Source organism: Salmo trutta, chromosome 6 (genome assembly GCF_901001165.1).
Source record: "Salmo trutta chromosome 6, fSalTru1.1, whole genome shotgun sequence".
Classification (NCBI taxonomy): Eukaryota; Metazoa; Chordata; class Actinopteri; order Salmoniformes; family Salmonidae; genus Salmo; species Salmo trutta.
Genome location: NC_042962.1, coordinates 44,154,662 through 44,173,962, shown reverse-complemented (window position 1 = coordinate 44,173,962; position 19,301 = coordinate 44,154,662). Strand labels below are relative to the sequence as shown.

At 43.0% G+C, this 19,301-nt stretch overlaps 1 protein-coding gene across 3 annotated transcripts in view; it reads right to left on the bottom strand.

The window, feature by feature from the left end:
• The window catches only part of LOC115195978 (aryl hydrocarbon receptor), an 84,318-nt gene that overhangs the window by 50,602 nt on the left and 14,415 nt on the right, over positions 1 to 19,301 (bottom strand). The window lies entirely within an intron of this gene.

Here is a 19,301-nt window from a genome sequence, read left to right as displayed (position 1 = left end):
TGACGCTTACTGAACACACACACTCCCTGTTGGCATAATGTGGTGGCAGCCAACAAGCAATATAAACATCAGAATAGGAACTCCTCAATTCCAGTGTACAGATGACCGACTCCATCGGGGCGGGCCACCACCGGCATTCTCTAACCTCCCTACTTCTGGCTGTGACTCTGTGGCTGAGTGTACTGGGGATAGAAGGCTACTGTACTGCATGCTGTAACAGCGAACGGCGTTGTACTGTTGTAAATGTATGGCTGTGTGGTTGAGTGCATACCCATGCACTTTTCGTAGCTGTCTACATACCACCACAGACCGAGGCTGGCACTAAAACCGCACTCAATGAGCTGTATTCCGCCATAAGCAAACAGGAAAACGCTCATTCAGAGGTGGCGCTCCTAGTGGGCGGGGACTTTAATGCAGTTTTACCTAATTTCTATCAGCATGTTAAATGTGCAACCAGAGGGAAAATAATTCTAGACCACCTTTACTCCACACACAGAGACACGTACAAAGCTCTCCCTCGCCCTCCATTTAGCAAATTTGACCATAACTCTATCCTCCTGATTCCTGCTTACGAGCAAAGATTAAAGCAGGAAGCACTAGTGACTCGGTCTATAAAAAAGTGGTCAGACAAGCAGATGCTAAACTACAGGACTGTTTTGCTAGCACAGACTGGAATATGTTCCGGGATTCTTCCGATGGCTTTGAGGAGTACACTACACCAGTCACTGGCTTTATCAATAGGTGCATCGAGGATGTCGTCCCCACAGTGACTGTACGTACATACTAGAGGTCGACCAATTAATCGGAATGGCCGATTAATTAGGGCCGATTTCAAGGTTTCATAACAATCAGTAATCAGCATTTTTAGACGCCGATTATGGCCAATTACATTGCACTCCACGAGGAGACTCCGTGGCAGGCTGACCACCTGTTACGCGAGTGCAGCAAGGAGCCAAGGTAAATTGCTAGCTGGCATTAAACTTATCTTATAAAAAACAATCAATCTTAACATAATCACTAGTTAACTACACATGGTTGATGATATTACTAGTTTTTCTAGCTTGTCCTGCGTTGCATATAATCAATGCGGTGCTTGTTAATTAATCATCGAATCACAGCCTACTTCGCCAAACAGGGGATGATTTAACAAGCGCATTCGCAAAAAAAGCGTTGTCGTTGCACCAATGTGTACCTAACCATAAACATCAATGCCTTTCTTAAAATCAATACACAAGTAAAACATTTTAAACCAGCATATTTAGTTAATATTGCCTGCTAACATGAATTTCTTTTAACTAGGGAAATTGTGTCACTTCTCTTGCGTTCTGTGCAAGCAGAGTCAGGATATATGCAGCAGTTTGGGCCGCCTGGCTCTTTGCGAACTGTGTGAAGACCATTTCTTCCTAACAAAGACCGTAATTAATTTGCCAGAAATTTACATAATTATGACATAACATTGAAGGTTGTGCAATGTAACAGCAATATTTAGACTTAGGGTTGCCGCCCGTTCGATAAAATACAAACGGTTCCGTATTTCACTGAAAGAAAAAACTTTTGTTTTCGGAATGATAGTTTCCGGATTTGACCATATTACTGACCTAAGGCTCGTATTTCTGTGTGTTTATTATATTCTAATTAAGTCTATGATTTGATAGAGCAGTCTGACTGAGCGGCAGTAGGCAGCAGCAGGCTCGTAAGCATTCATTAAAAACAGCACTTTCCTGCGTTTGCCAGCAGCTCTTCCCTGTGCTTCAAGCATTGAGCTGTTTATGACTTCAAGCCTATCAACTCCCGAGATTAGGCTGGAACCACTAAAGTGCCTATATGAACATCCAATAGTCAAAGATATATGAAATACAAATGGTATAGAGAGAAATAGTCCTATAATTCCTATAATAACTACAATCTAAAACTTCTTAACTGGGAATATTGAAGACTCATGTTAAAAGGAACTACCAGCTTTCATATGTTCTCATGTTCTGAGCAAGGAACTTAAACGTAAGCATTTTTACATGGCACATATTGCACTTTTACTTTCTTCTCCAACACTGTGTTTTTGCATTATTTAAACCAAATTGAACATGTTTCATTATTTATTTGAGACTTAATTGATTTTATTTATGTATTATATTAAGTTAAAATAATGGTGTTCATTCAGTATTGTTGTAATTGTCTTCATTACAAATATATATATATATAAAAATCAGCCGATTAATCGGTATTGCCTTTTTTGGGTACTCAAATAATCGGTATCGGTATCGGCATTGAAAAATCATAATCAGTCGACCTCTAGTACATACCCCAACCAGAAGCCATGGATAACAGGCAACATTCGCACTGAGCTAAAGGGTAGAGCTGCCGCTTTCAAGGAGAGGGACTTATAAGAAATCCCGCTATGCCCTCTGACGAACCATCAAACAGACAAAGCGTCAATACAGGACGAAGATCGAATCGTACTATACCGGCTCTGACTCTCGTCGGATGTGACAGGGCTTACAGACTACAAAGGGAAGCCCAGCCGAGAGCTGCCCAGTGACACGAGCCTACCAGACGAGCTAAATAACCTCTATGCTCGCAAGTAACACTGAAACATGCATGAAAGCATCAGCTGTTTCGGACGACTGTGTGATCACGCTCTCCGTAGCCGATGTGAGTAAAACCTTTAAACAGGTCAACATTCACAAGGCCGCTAGGCCAGACGGATTACCAGGGTGTGTACTCTGAGCATGCGCTGACCAACTGGCAAGTGTCTTCACTGACATTTTCAACCTCTCCCTGTCTGAGTCTGTAATACCAACATGTTTGAAGCAGACCACCATAGTCCCTGTGCCCAAGAACACTAAGGTAACATGCCTAAATGAGCAGTCATGTCTGTAGCCATGAATTTCTTTGAAAGGCTGGTCATGACTCAAATCAACACCATTATCCCAGAAACCCGAGACCCACTCCAATTTGCATACCACACCAACAGATCTACAGATGATGCAGTCTCTATTGCACTCCACACTGCCCTTTCCACACCTGGACAAAAGTAACACATATGTGAGAATGCTATTCATTGACTACAGCTCGGCGTTCAACACCATAGTGCCCTCAAAGCTCATCAATAAGCTAAGGACCCTGGGACTAAACACCTCCCTCTGGAACTGGATCCTGGACTTCCTGACGGGCTGCCCCCAGGTGGTAAGGGTAGGTAACAACACATCCACCACGCTGATCCTCAACATGGGGGCCCCTCAGGGGTGTGTGCTCAGTCCCGTCCTGTACTCCCTGTTCAATTATGACTGCACGGACAGGCACGACTCCAACACCATTATTAAGTTTGCAGATGACACAACAGTGGTAGGCTGATCACCGACAACGATGAGACAGCATATAGGCAGGAGGTCAGAGACCTGACAGTGGGGTGCAAGGACAACAACCTATCCCTCAACGTGATCAAGACAAAGGAGACAATTGTGGATTACAAGAAAAGGAGGACCGAGCACGCCCCCATACTCATCAATGGGGCTGTAGTGGAGCAGTTTGAGAGCTTCAAGTTCCTTGGTGTCCACATCACTAACAAACTAACATGGTCCAAGCACACCAAGACAGTTGTGAAGAGGGCACGACAGGAGACTGAAATGATTTGGCATGGGTCCTCAGATCCTCAAAAGGTTTTATAGCTGCACCATCGAGAGCATCCTGATGGGTTGCATCACTGCCTGTTATGGCAACTGCTTGGCCTCCGACTGCAAGTCACTACAGAGGGTAGTGCGTACGGCCCAGTACATCACCGGGGCCAAGCTTCCTGCCATCCAGGACCTCTATAACAGGTGGTGTCAGAGTAAGTTCCTAAAAATTGTCAAAGACTACAGCCACCCTAGTCATAGACTGTTCTCTCTGCTACCGCACGGCAAGCGGTACTGGAGCGGCAAGTCTAGGTCCAAGAGGCTTCTATAAGAGCCCCCCACGCTGCTGCTACTCTCTGTTATTATCCACTTTAATAACTCTACCTACATGTACATAATTACCTCAATTACCTCGACACCGGTTCCCCTGCACATTGACACATTGACTCTGTACTGGTAACCCCTGTATATATCCCCGCTATTGCTATTTACTGCTGCTCTTTAATTATTTGTTATTCTTATCTCTTACTTTTTTTTAAAGGTATTTTCTTAAAACTGCATTGTTGATTAAGGGCTTGTAAAGTAAGCATTTCACCTGTTGTATTTGGCTAATGTGACAAATAAAATGTTATTTCATTTGATTTGTGACTAACCCTAAAGATGGTTACTGTACTAATGTAAAAAACTACTGCGCTGTACTATTTTCAAGATGGTTACTGTACTAATGTAAAAAGCTAGTGCGATGTACTATTTTAAATATGGTTAATGTACTAATGTAAACAGCTACTGCGCTGTACTATTTTAAAGCTCTCTGAACTACTCTACTAAACTCTGCACAGATAGCTTTCAACCATGAACACAAATGAATCAATTTACAGTTAGCTCTCACTCTCTTTCTCTGAAACCCTTTTCTCTCCTCTACCTCTTCCTCCGCCTTCCCACAAATCGCACATCCCCAATACAGTGTGTGTGTGTGTGTGACATAAACAGTGACCCGTTAAATGTGACAGCTTGTGTTGGGGACACACATGCACCTCTCCAACCCAGACCCCCCCCCCCCCCCCCCCCCCGATTCATGAATCATTAATGAAAATTACCCAGAAAGTGTGTGTGTCTGTGTGTTTCTGTTTGTCTGTGTATGTGTGTGTGTGTCGAGGGGAAGCAGCTAGAGCTCACACTGGGAAAAGGGGTGGGGATAACGCACGCACACACACACACAAACAGGGGAAGGAGTGAACTGCCCGCCACCACACCATGGGCCAAGAGACACCAATGGGACGTGTGAAATATGTATGTAGCTAATGGCCCAAACAAACAGGGTCAATCCCAGTTGAGGCCCCCAAATCCTCCTGCTAAACCCCATCTCTAACCGTAGGGGAGAGAACATTCAACCTAATCATAGGTTGTTAGAAGTGACGTAGATGTAAAAAAATACTAAAAATAAATAGGTAGGAAAACGCTGATTTCCGTTAACGGAAAGTAAAGTAATGCTCCCTATATTTTTCAAGAATTGTTTTTCTGCAAAAAGTGGGTAAACGCTCTCGAAAATGAAAAAAGGTTACCTGCATTTACCCACCGCTACACCACTGGTTGTTAGTGATAGTCAAGGCCTATGCTCGGGGCTTGAACTATCTAGTTGTACATTCTGGATAAATCTAAAAGCACTACTCCAGGACTGAACAGAAATGTTACAATACTGAGATAGTTCACTCATTAGAGGACTGTTCCATTCATGTTATGCTATTTCCCTTCTCCTGTCAGTGAGATGCTAGAACGGGACATGTTAGTATATTCGTATTTCAGCCTCATTGATATCTCTGTCATGCTGTGCAGCAAAATAACATGCTAAATGCTTTGAATCACGTTATATGAGCCTATATTTAGCTTGGTAATGAGGAGCATTATTAAGATGTGATTAAGGCCATTCTATGCTTATGACATGATGTGAACTTTTGTATAATTTCAATCAAAACATGGTAATTATACAGCTAGTATTCCATGCAACAAGGCACATGGATTTAATGAGTGGCTGAACAGGTACAGTAGAGGAGAGAGAGAGAGTGATGCTGCCTGGGACACAACACTATACAACTTTACTACAACAATAATACAACGTTACTACAACGTTACAGGCTGGTCACCGGATCTGTTAGTGCTGTCTTGCCAACTGCTACGGTCACTGTCATGCCAAACTTGACCATAGGAGTTGGTTATACAGCACAAACAGATCTGGGACCAGGATACTTTAATGCTGTACTACGACACCGCACTAGAAAGTTGCTCTACAGGGCTTCCACTTCAGTCTTTGTTGTCATGCCAAACAAGGAGTGGCAAGGAGTGGAATGATAGCACAAACGGACTGGTACCCAGGCTACTTCCACTCTCCATTCTAGCGGGAGATCAGTGCCTCTCTGGGTGGGGAGGATCGACTTAACCCTCTACACACACCAGGGAGGCTTAGGATCAGGAAGTAGAAATAGAACAGGTGTAGCTTAGCACAACACTTACAAACTCTTCTCCACCCAAACCATCCTTTATATTAGAAAACAGAACCACTAGCATAAATAAATAAATTAACCACTAGCATAAACAACATCTGAAGACACACACACACACACACACACACACACACACACACACACACACACACACACACACACACACGAGGATGATAATAACATGAACTGAAAAGCGATGTAGTGTTATGTAAGCCCTAATCTGCCTGCTCTCAGATCCCAGCAGAGCAGATGGCCTATCCTGGAAACAGTGGTGTTTGGATGCCCATAAAGGGCAATCAGGACAACACAGTGTAAATACAACATTTTACATTTACGCCATTTAGCAGACCCTCTAATCCAGAGCGATTTACAGGAGCAATTAGGGTTAAGTGCCTTACTCAATGGCACATTAACAGACTCAAACCAGTGACCTTTTGGTTACTGGCCCAACGCTCTAACCGCTAGAGTACCTGCAGCCAAATACAACTACAATACTACTTAGGCCAGGGTTCAATCGGATCATGTTTTGTCTGCTATGCGCCATTTAAAGGTCATTTCCGATTGAGCTGACATATGCAGTGTTTACCGTGAACGCGGGAACATCGCCTTTAAAAGGTGCCTAGTCGACAAAGCGCATTCGGACTGAATCCCGTACTAGAACACTATTGTACCGTTACGCTCTTGTTGTCAATCCCAAACAACCACCAAGTACGCAGTCTTTATTTTTTCTATGGAAAACAATACGAAGGTCACAAGTTACAAGATTATGATTTGTTTTCAAAGACTCTCAACATCTGTGTGAAGTGCTTTTGTGACTGACTGACTGACTACCCCAGGCAATACTGAAAGCTTAAAGAGAGAGGGAGAGCTCCCAGTTGAATAACCTCCACCACACTCGACTGAATAAATCAATCAATGAATCATGATGACATTCAACTGAGAGGAAAGCGCACACATGGCTTAAAGAAATGGTCCAGAAAGAAACCTTGAAGAAGCAAGATGTCCTCAGAGACTAATAAACATGTGTGTTTGGCTTCCTGCCAGATCTCGCTGTCAGTCTGTATAAACAACACTTAAAAAAACAACATATACCGTGAAATGCCCTTGATGCTGTCAACTTGATTAAAATTAGGATGTTTATTTTATCAGAAGATAGTAGGTCTCCTGAGTGAGAAAATCTGTTATTTGTTTCTCTTTTTTCCCCCCGGTACTTCTTTGTGATTCCGTCTTTAACAGCACATACCTTGTTGCAAAGCATTTCCCAAAGGGATATTAAAGTATACTGCTAAATTCTCTTCCTCTTCAAGACTGTCTTAAAGCACTTTGTTCATCTGAGGGTGAGGACAGCTGTACAGCTACAACAGACAGCGAACATGATCACAGTACCACTGTATCATGGTCACAACAAGCAATGCTACTATTGTCGTATAATATGGTTTTAATCAGCTGATCCGTAAATTGGCTTACAGTGGTTTGTTGATGACTCTCATTGCCAAGGTTATCCGATCCAAGCACATAGCCGTGCTGTACCGTTCAACCTCCTTGGACTCAATGAATCCCTGGCTGTCAGGGCTAGCTCCCAAATTACACCCCATAGCTGGGTAATCTATTTTGGGTGAGCCGGGGGATTTCAGCCCCCCATGCTTAGCAACTCAACACCATGAGTCTCTCTTCCTGATTTCGGTAACAGAAGGAAGCGGATTCTGAAATGGTAAGACAGAGCTGAGGACATGCTAAGTTAGAACTGCTTTTCTAACCTACATGGAAGTACAGTTTGGAACACTAGCCTTAAGTGTACATGTTCATACTGTAATACAAGAACATATACAGTTGAAGTCGGAAGTTTACATACACTTAGGTTGGAGTCATTAAAACTCGTTTTTCAACCACTCCACAAATTTCTTGTTAACAAACTATAGTTTTGGCAAGTCGGTTAGGACATCTACTTTGGGCATGACAGAAGTAATTTTTCCAACAATTGTTTACAGACAGATTATTTCACCAGAAAATTATGTCATGGCTTTAGAAGCTTCTGATAAACAAATTGTCATAATTTGAGTCAATTGGAGGTTTAACTGTGGATGTATTTCAAACTCAGTGCCTCTTTGCTTGACATCATGGAGAAATCAAAAGAAATCAGCCAAAACCTCCATATCAGATTTTTTTGTTGTTGACCTCCACAAGTCTGGTTCACCTTGGGAGCAATTTCCAACCACCTGAAGGTACCATGTTCATCGGTACAAACAATAGTAAGCAAGTATAAACACCATGGGGCCACGCAGCCGTCATACCGCTCAGGAGGGAGACGCGTTCTGTCTCCTAGAGATGAACGTACTGTGGTGCGAAAAGTACAAATCAATCCCAGAACAACAGCAAAGGACCTTGTGAAGATGCTGGAGGAAACAGGTACAAAAGTATCTATATCCACAGTAAAACGAGTCCTATATTGACATAACCTGAAAGGCCGCTCAGCAAGGAAGAAGCCACTGCTCCAAAACCGCCATAAAAAAGCCAGACTACGGTTTGCAACTGCACATGGGGACAAAGATCGCACTTTTTGGAGAAATGTCCTCTGGTCTGATGAAACAAAAATATAACTGTTTGGCTATAATGACCATCATTATGTTTGGAGGAAAACGGGGGAGGCTTGCAAGCTGAAGAACGCCATCCCAACCGTGAAGCACGGGGGTGGCAGCATCATGTTGTGGGGGTGCGTTGCTGCAGGAGGGACTGGTGCACTTCACAAAATAGATGGCATCACGAGGAAGGACAATTATGCGGATATATTGAAGCAACATCTCAAGACATCAGTCAGGAAGTTAAAGCTTGGTCGCAAATGGGTCTTCCAAATGGACAATGATCCCAAGGATACTTCCAAAGTTGTGGCAAAATGGCTTAAGGACCATCACAAAGCCCTGACCTCAATCCTATAGAATATTTGTGGGCAGAACTGAAAAAGTGTGTGCGAGCAGGGAGGCCTACAAACCTGACTCAGTTACACCAGCTCTGTCAGGAGGAATGGGCCAAAATTCACCCAACTTATTGTGGGAAGCTTGTGGAAGACTACCCAAAACGTTTGACCCAAGTTAAACAATTTAAAGGCAATGCTACCAAATACTAATTGAATGTATGTAAACTTCTGACCCACTGTGAATGTGATGAAATAAATAAAAGTTGAAATAAATCATTCTCTCTACTATTATTCTGACATTTAACATTCTTAAAACAAAGTGGTGATCCTAAATGACCTAAGACAGGGAATTTTTACTCTGATTAAATGTCAGGAATTGTGATAACTGAGTTTAAATGTATTTGGCTAAGGTGTATGTAAACTTCCAACTTCAACTGTAACTGTGTTTTCTTATGTGTAATATGTCACTTCGTAGAGTAAGGGAATAGCAGCTCTGAATCCAGCTGAGCCGAACCTCAGCGCTGTGCACCACTCGTCATCAACAACACTTCCTCTTTAACAACAAAACACTTCCAAGAACTGATGCATCGGCAATTCCAGTTCCACTAGGAGTGTCTGACGCTGGATGATGTAGCCTACAGGGCAACAACACACACGCACGCACACATGCACACCCACACAAACTGCATGGATGCCCTGATCCTGTTTGATGTTGCCTACAGGGCGCCAATACTGTAGCTAGCCAACTGGCAGCACTGACATGGGTTCTCACTGTTTTATGGGGTGGCAGAGAGGGGAGTGCACACACACACACACACACACACACACACACACACACACACACACACGCGCGCCTTTGGGTGGCCAGAGGGGGTAGGGCAGGCACAGTTGGGGTGGCCCTGCTGGGAGAGAGAGAGAGGCCCTGGCACTAACCGGACTAATTTATGGATCTCCTGTTTGTCTGCTGGTTTCATTACACACTAATTACAAAAGACAAACATCAATATGCCTCTTGATTAAATAAAGCTGTTTATGCTCTGTAACCGCCCGTAGCAGTGACTCCCAACAATGTACAGCATACCACCGTTCTGCCTATGTATCAATTTCAGTCAACTCCATAAGCTCTATAGGCCTACAGTATACCATGTGGGTTCGGGTTACACCATACGATAGTTAAAAAGCAGAAGAAATGAAATATTGATCACGTGGAGAACGCGTGAAATGTTTCTGGGAGTAAACACAGTAAACAGAAAAAAAGGGTCTGATAAACACACAGTGAAAGTGACGGGGATGAGGCGGGAAATAGTCACATAAACGAGTCCATCACTGGGGCCGTGTTCCCAACCACACTGGACATCTACTCAAAGCGTTGTCTGAGGAAGACACGCAACATTATCAGGGACTCCAGCCACGGACTGTTCACTCCTGTACTGCCTGGCAGACGGGATTGGAGCATCGGGTCTAGGACAAGCCATCAGACTGCTAAACATCTGGGACTGACCATTTGTACTGACTCTGCACACCTTAGCACACATGCACTCACTCACACAGCCTCACATTAGCACAACACATATACACACACACACACGCACAAACACACACACCAAGATGTATGTTATTTGGCCCTACTACATGTCTGCCAGAAGCAGTTATCTGTCAATGTAAACATTGACATGACCAATAAGGCCCAGGTAGTAGTGGATGTAGTGTGGATTTGTACAGCCTTCGCTCTCCTTCCCAGCGCTTTGCTAATATAAGCTCAGACACACACACACACACACATTCATTCAAGCTACTCACACATCATGACTGCTGCTATTAACCTATTTAATCCCATTAGTAGTGACAATAGTGACCGTAAAAAACGTTCCCAGTTTTAAGGCTCTAAAAATTTCACTGAATGATATATCAATGAATTTCCAGTAAATATTGAAATAATAAAGGGTCTCAATGAAATATGTGCAGTGTCACATGTTTAGTGTAAATTGTCACATGACCAGAGCTGTTTACTTCCTGGTTGCACCATGAGAAGACGATGGCTGCATCAAAGCTCCCAAACAAAAGGTTAGTAAAGTGTGTTAACATTAAGATAGGACAAAGATTTTTGGTACACATCATCTTTAAGGTGTCTAGTATTGATATATGCATTTGCAATTACTCAACTTTGTTCAGTGTGGTCATAGAACGAGTAAACATGTTGACGGCAACAATAGTGACCGGCGGGATAACACAGGTATATAACTAGGTATACACATAGGTATACACATACATAGTTCTTGTTCTACCTAACTTTCTACTCTGTTCTTTCTGTTAGTTTCACTTTGAGTCAAGTTCTGGATATGTTGGATCTAGGTGACTGCTCAGACAAGGCGTGCAACATTGCAGTTATCCCTCAGAGATTGTGATAGCGATGGGTCAGATATGGACTATGAGCGGGTGACAGGCCATTTGCCAGCCAGGATGTTGAATGTATATGCTGAACCTATACAAACTGATCATGACATGGACGTTATCCCTCACCACCCCACACTCTCCTCCCCGAGACTGGGTTGGGTCATGGACCCAGTGTCGTCCATGGTGTTGCAGAGCAATCTCAGGTGCCTCAAGGTTGCAAGTTCCTTCATGACAACCTCTTCACTTCGCTTGCACTCCTCGATGAAATGACAAAAAGAGGATATGGGAGCTCTGGAACGATGAGGCAGAATCGTCTGTTTGATGTCCCATTTAAGCCACAGAAGGACTTCATGAAGTTATCCCTGGGAACCTCTGAGGTTCTGACCCAAGGAGACAAGGTGCTGGTCCATTAGAAAGACAATAACATTGTCACTGTGGCAACAAACACGGAGGAGAAATACAGTGAGACCTCTGTCAAGAAATGGAACAAGGAGCGACGTGCCACAACCAAAATGCATCAACCGATACGATGAGCACATGGGTGGTGTTGAACTTCACAACCCACAGGTTTCAAGATACCATATCTCCATCAGGTCTGAGAAGTGGTGGTGGCCCATCTCTGCATGGTCTCTCAACAGTACACTCGTAAACAGCCATTTATTTTACAGAGATGTTATGGGAGAGACCATCAACCTGCTCACCTTCTTATGGATAGTGGCACAGTCTCTTATGCAAAAGTTTGGCACTAAACCACTGAGCCACCGAAGGAGATCTCTACTGGCTGCTACTGTTGAAGATCAGGCAAGATATGACAAAGCTTCTCACTGGCCAATCAACACGATGCACCAGTTCCATAGATGTCGTCATTGTGACAAACGCACTAGATATGCATGTGAGAAATGCAAAGCTCTTCTGCACATTGAGTGCTTCAAGATATACCATGGAGAGTGGAGAAGGAGAAAAGAGCGAATGAAAAAGGGCTGAAAAAGCTAATAAAAGAAAAATAGAAAAGTCAATAAAGGGTGAGGAGAGGCAGTACAACGAACTCTAGGAAGAAAAGAAAAGTCGACGAAAAAGGAAAAAAGACAATCAAAATGACTGAAATGTTGTTGGAAAAGAGGATCAATTGATTCAAGACATACTGTATGACAATAGGTCTGACTGATCGTAGTTCAAAATAGTGATTTACAAACTAATCGTGCACTTGGTTCCTACCTATATAACCTCTATAATATTATTCTATATATATATATATATATATATATATATATATATATATATATATATATATATATATATATATATATATATATACACATATACTGCTCAAAAAAATAAAGGGAACACTTAAACAACACAATGTAACTCCAAGTCAATCACACTTCTGTGAAATCAAACTGTCCACTTAGGAAGCAACACTGATTGACAATACATTTCACATGCTGTTGTGCAAATGGAATAGACAACAGATGGAAATTATAGGCAATTTGCAAGACACCCCCAATAAAGGAGTGGTTCTACAGGTGGGGACCACAGACCACTTCTCAGTTCCTGTGCTTCCTGGCTGATGTTTTGGTCACTTTTGAATGCTGGCGGTGCTTTCACTCTAGTGGTAGCATGAGACGGAGTATACAACCCACACAAGTGGCTCAGGTAGTGCAGCTCATCCAGGATGGCACATCAATGCGAGCTGTGGCAAGAAGGTTTGCTGTGTCTGTCAGCGTAGTGTCCAGAGCATGGAGGCGCTACCAGGAGACAGGCCAGTACATCAGGAGACGTGGAGGAGGCCGTAGGAGGGCAACAACCCAGCAGCAGGACCGCTACCTCCGCCTTTGTGCAAGGAGGAGCAGGAGAAGCACTGCCAGAGCCCTGCAAAATGACCTCCAGCAGGCCACAAATGTGCATGTGTCTGCTCAAATGGTCAGAAACAGACTCCATGAGGGTGGTATGAGGGCCCGACGTCCACAGGTGGGGGTTGTGCTTGCAGCCCAACACCGTGCAGGATGTTTGGCATTTGCCAGAGAACACCAAGATTGGCAAATTCATCCTCCAGCATGACCGGTTTGGCGGTGGGTCAGTCATGGTGTGGGGTGGCATTTCTTTGGGGGGCCGCACAGCCCTCCATGTGCTCGCCAGAGGTAGCCTGACTGCCATTAGGTACCGAGATGAGATCCTCAGACCCCTTGTGAGACCATATGCTGGTGCGGTTGGCCCTGGGTGACTCCTAATGCAAGACAATGCTAGACCTCATGTGGCTGGAGTGTGTCAGCAGTTCCTGCAAGAGGAAGGCATTGATGCTATGGACTGGCCCGCCCGTTCCCCAGACCTGAATCCAATTGAGCACATCTGGGACATCATGTCTCGCTCCATCCACCAACGCCACGTTGCACCACAGACTGTCCAGGAGTTGGCGGATGCTTTAGTCCAGGTCTGGGAGGAGATCCCTCTGGAGACCATCCGCCACCTCATCAGGAGCATGCCCAGGCGTTGTAGGGAGGTCATACAGGCACGTGGAGGCCACACACACTACTGAGCCTCATTTTGACTTGTTTTAAGGACATTACATCAAAGTTGGATCAGCCTGTAGTGTGGTTTTCCACTTTAATTTTGAGTGTGACTCCAAATCCAGACCTCCATGGGTTGATAAATTGGATTTCCATTGATTATTTTTGTGTGATTTTGTTGTCAGCACATTCAACTATGTAAAGAAAAAAGTATTTAATAAGATTATTTCTTTCATTCAGATCTAGGATGTGTTGTTTAAGTGTTCCCTTTATTTTTTTGAGCAGTATATATATTTATATATATATATATATATATATATATATATATATATATATATATATATATATATATATATATATACAAATAATCATGCACTTGGTTCCTACCTCTATAATATATATGTATATGTGTATAATGTATGTATATATATATATATATATATATATTCTTTTTTTTGTATAGTGTAGGCCTCTACTTGACTGATCGTAGTTGTGAATGTGAATGGATGACACGACTGCTATACAGTTTTTAGTGAATGTTGCACTAAAATGACACAATGACAATGTTACAATGAATATTGCACTAAAGTACAAGTTCAAATGTTACAATAAAGTTACAATATTCATGTTTAATACATGTTGCACTAAAGTAACAATGTTACAATGTATGTTACAATAAAGTAACAATGTTGAAATACGTTGATGGTTGTTGTTTTTTTGTTTTTTTTGCTCTCAGTATTCATATCGGTGTCGTATAAGGGTTTTTGATATGTAAAATAGTCATACTAGAATGTGATGGGGCATTCTAGTGGCAATGCTGGGGACCCTGGGTCTCTGGGTCTCGACACCGCCCTGTGCAACTGGGTCCTGGACTTCCTGACGGGCCGCCCCCAGGTGGTGAGGGTAGGTAACAACATCTCCACCCCGCTGATCCTCAACACTGGGTTCCCACAAGGGTGCGTTCTCAGCCCTCTCCTGTACTCCCTGTTCACCCATGACTGCGTGGCCATGCACGCCTCCAACGCAATCATCAAGTTTGCAGACGACACTACAGTGGTAGGCTTGATTACCAACAACGACGAGATGGCCTACAGGGAGGAGGTGAGGGCCCTCGGAGTCTGGTGTCAGGAAAATAACCTCACACTCAATGTCAACAAAACAAAAGAGATGATCGTGGACTTCAGGAAACAGCAGAGGGAGCAGCCCCCTATCTACATTGACGGGACAGTAGTGGAGAGGGTGGAGAGTTTTAAGTTCCTCGGCGTACACATCACGGACAAACTGAAATGGTCCACCCACACAGACAGCGTGGTGAAGAAGGCACAGCAGCACCTTTTCAACCTCAGGAGGCTGAAGAAATTCGGCTTGTCACCAAAAACACTCACAAACTTTTACAGATGCACAATCGAGAGCATCCTGTCGGGCTGTATCACCGCCTGGTACGGCAGCTGCTCCGCCCATAACCGGAAGGCTCTCCAGAGGGTAGTGAGGTATGCACAACGCATCACCGGGTGCAAACTACCTGCCCTCCAGGACACCTACACCACCCTATGTCACAGGAAGGCCAAAATGATCATCAAGGACAACAACCACCCGAGCCACTGCCTGTTCACCCCGCTAACATCCAGAAGGCGAGGTCAGTACAGGTGCATCAAAGCTGGAACCGAGAGACTGAAAAACAGCTTCTATCTCAAGGCCATCAGACTGTTAAACAGCCATCACTAACATTGAGTGGCTGCTGCCAACATACTGACTCAACTCAAGCCACTTTAATAATGGGAAAATTGATGTAATCAATTTATCACTTTCCACTTTATATTATTTATATTAGATAATGTTTACATAACCTACATTATTCATCTCATATGTATATACTGTACGCCATACCATCTACTGCATCTTGCCATCTTGATGTAATTAGATGTATCACTAGCCACTTTAAACAATGTCACTTCATATAATGTTTTCATAACCTACATTACTCATCTCATATGTATATACTGTACTATATACCATCTACTGCATCTTGCCATCCTGATGTAATGTATCACTAGCCACCTTAAACAACGCTGTTTTATATGTTTTCATACCCTACAATACTCATCTCATATGTATATACTGTACTCCATACCATCTATTACATCTTGCCTATGCCGTTCGGCCATCACTCATTTGTATATTTTTATGTACATATTCGTATTAATTTCTTTACACTTGTGTGTACAAGGTAGTTGTTGTGAAATTGGTAGATTACTTGTTAGATATTACTGCGTGGTCGGAACTAGGAACTAGAAGCACAAGCATTTCGCTACACTTGCATTAACACCTGTTAACCATGTGTATGTGACAAATAAAATTTGATTTGATTTGAAATGTGTTAATAACTGGGCTGGGATATATGTGAATTTTCATGACTGCATAGGAGAAATATGTTAATTCAGTATACATCACATTATCCCACCGGTCACAATTGTGACTGACCATAAAACACACTTTTTCACCTACTTTTCCATGAAAATTCAAAAAGATTATGATTGATTATTTCAAAGGCTTACTAATGACACAAAATGTGGATATTTTCATGTCTGGGAAAGACATCTATTTGTTAATGCTAAACAATTTAAACACTTTGCTCTCAATATCCTCCTTCCTGACACACGTGTAAATATTGTACTGTAAATGTGTTGAATGCCTTCCTTGTATTTATATTATATAGAAAAAAAATGGTATACTTTATTAGTTGTTTTTTTATATTCTTGTTGTCACATTATTGAGATTTGAACCTCCAAACCAGCATTTCATTGTACTGTGTGGTGTATGTGTATCCTGTGGATATGACAAATAAACTTGACTTGACTTGAATCTGGGAACTGGTTTAGAAGGACCTTCGGTGGCCTGGCATTGCTCTGGAGAAGGCTGAGACTGCATGTCAAAAGTGAATTGGTCCAACAATTAAGTCGGCAGCATCTCAGCTGAAAACCAACACAAACCACATGCAATAAAGCTCCTGCTTCCAGTCATGATGACCAAATAAAAAAAACTTTACATGAACAAAACTCGGATCATAAGAGGTCAAAAGAACACACTAGGCCAAATGAATGTCACAAAATGTCATATTACAATTTTTTTAAACAACGGTAAGATTTTATTTCAGTAGCATGATGCTTTTGTCACAGCACTTTCCCTCTCCATTTCGTTTTGTGGAGACCGTTTTCCCTTTAGTTTTTATTGGAGTGAGTAGAATAGTGGATAGCTATCAGGAGACTGCAATGCCTTGTGACAGCTCGGCAGCAGAGCACTGGAACAGTCCCCACTCCATCAGATTTTAATGAGCGTTAATTGCCACTTAAAGCAGAAAAATGTGTGACTGACACACAATGATCGACGATTCCCTGGCCTTAATAGTGGGTACCATGGCTGGGACGGGTTCTTGCTCAGATAAGAGAGTCTTTGTCCCAACACTGTCTCTAGTTATTCTACTGTCTCACAAGTCATGGCAGAGGGAGAGCGAGAGAGAGAGAGAGAGACAGACAGAGAGAGAGAGAGATAGAGACAGAGAGAGAGACAGATTGAGTTGGGAGAGAGATAGAGACACAGCTGTGACTAGTGCTAACAGGAGCAGAGAGAGAGAGAGAGAGAGATGGAGAGAGAGAGAGAGATGGAGAGAGAGAGAGAGAGAGAGAGAGAGGGGAGAGAGATACCTGTGACAAGTGTTTACAGGAGCAGAGAGATGGAGAGAGAGAGGGAGAGAGAGATGGAGAGAGAGAGAGGGGAGAGAGAGAGAGAGATAGCTGTGACTAGTGCTAACAGGAGCAGAGAGATGGAGAAGGAGGAGGGAACTCGTAGGTCATCATGTCTATATTTCAAATCTACAGTAAGCCTCTCTCTGACTAAAATTGTCATCATGCTCAAAGTTTACCTGAAAGCTGCCAGAGCAACTAAGAGAACTGTAAGCTGTGTTGGCAGGGGTCTGTTTTCCTCTACTCCTCACATCAGACTGTTTGACTGACCTGTATGGAGGCTTCAGTCTAATAAGTGACCAGGGCTGTGATCAGTTCAACACACACACACACACACGCACGCAAACACACAATCACACTAGGGATGGACGGGGCACTAGGGTCGGGCTTAGCCAAAATAAACATGGCCGTTGTTGTGAAAATATGGAGGCCTGTGGCTGGAGCAAAGTGTGTGTCTGTGTGTGTGAGGGGGTTCATTGATGGAGCATAACGACAGTGCTTTGTACACACACGTACGCACGCACGCACACACGCGCACACGCACACGCACACACACACACACACACACACACACACACACACACATACACACACATACCTATTTAGCAGGAATGCATTCTACGGGATCAGTTTTTCCAGGAATTAAGAAAAGCTTGTTGACAGACAGATGGTGTAAGGTAAAGAGCAGGAATTTGGAGAGATAGCAAGAGAGAGAGAGAGAGAGAGAGAGAGAGAGAGAGAGAGAGAGAGAGAGAGAGAGAGACTATTAGTTCAGTTTCTTCTTCATCTACTGAATCTCATTATCTCTCTCTCTAATACCACTGGGCACTACAGTAGGTTGAACCATGAGAAAATAGGTCAGTTGATGGGAAGGTACACTCTCGTAATCACACCAAAGTGACCTTTTAAGACCAATGTATTCCTGGCTGGCTACCTTGACATAGCAGCACAAGACTGGCCCTTTTGTGGCCACAAGGTTTGATTTTTTTTTTTAACCCCCCCTTATTTTCTTTTTCAAAGGAGTATAAACCCTCTTTAAGTTGGTTAACGCTGTTGTTTTTATTCCAAAATACTTTCATCCTCAAATGCTCCTTTTCAGCTCTATGTAAAGCCAATACGTTAGTAGTAAGACATTGAAAACAAAAGCGACGCTTTATTTTGTTGCTCAGTTCTGAGAACTGTTTAACAATATTACACTTATAAAAGCTATATTTCTTTAATATCCAAGCCCTGGAACTGAACTTTCTAGTACGGGATCTTTGTTTAGTTTTTGCTCTCTAGCCACCCACTTGTTTTTGCTTTTTAACCAGTTTTGTTCTCTGTGTGGTCCACAAAGTCCTCATCCATTACTTTTCCAATGGCTCTAGTCAATTCATCATGGACCAGTCATAAGATAGTTAACACAGGGCCCTCTTCTCTCTCCATGTGAGAGAGGTTCATTTACCAACATGATCTGGAACCGCCATGGGTGACACTCATTCAAATCAATCGAACCATGGATGTAAGAAGACAAGGCGATCTGAGGCAAAACCCAACAGATCTAGACAACAGATCTACTCTACTCCGGCCACTGAGGTTTAGCTATCGTTGTAACTCAACACAAAGCCAAGGCTGTGCCGTAAGCTGTCTTAAGACAGTCAGGC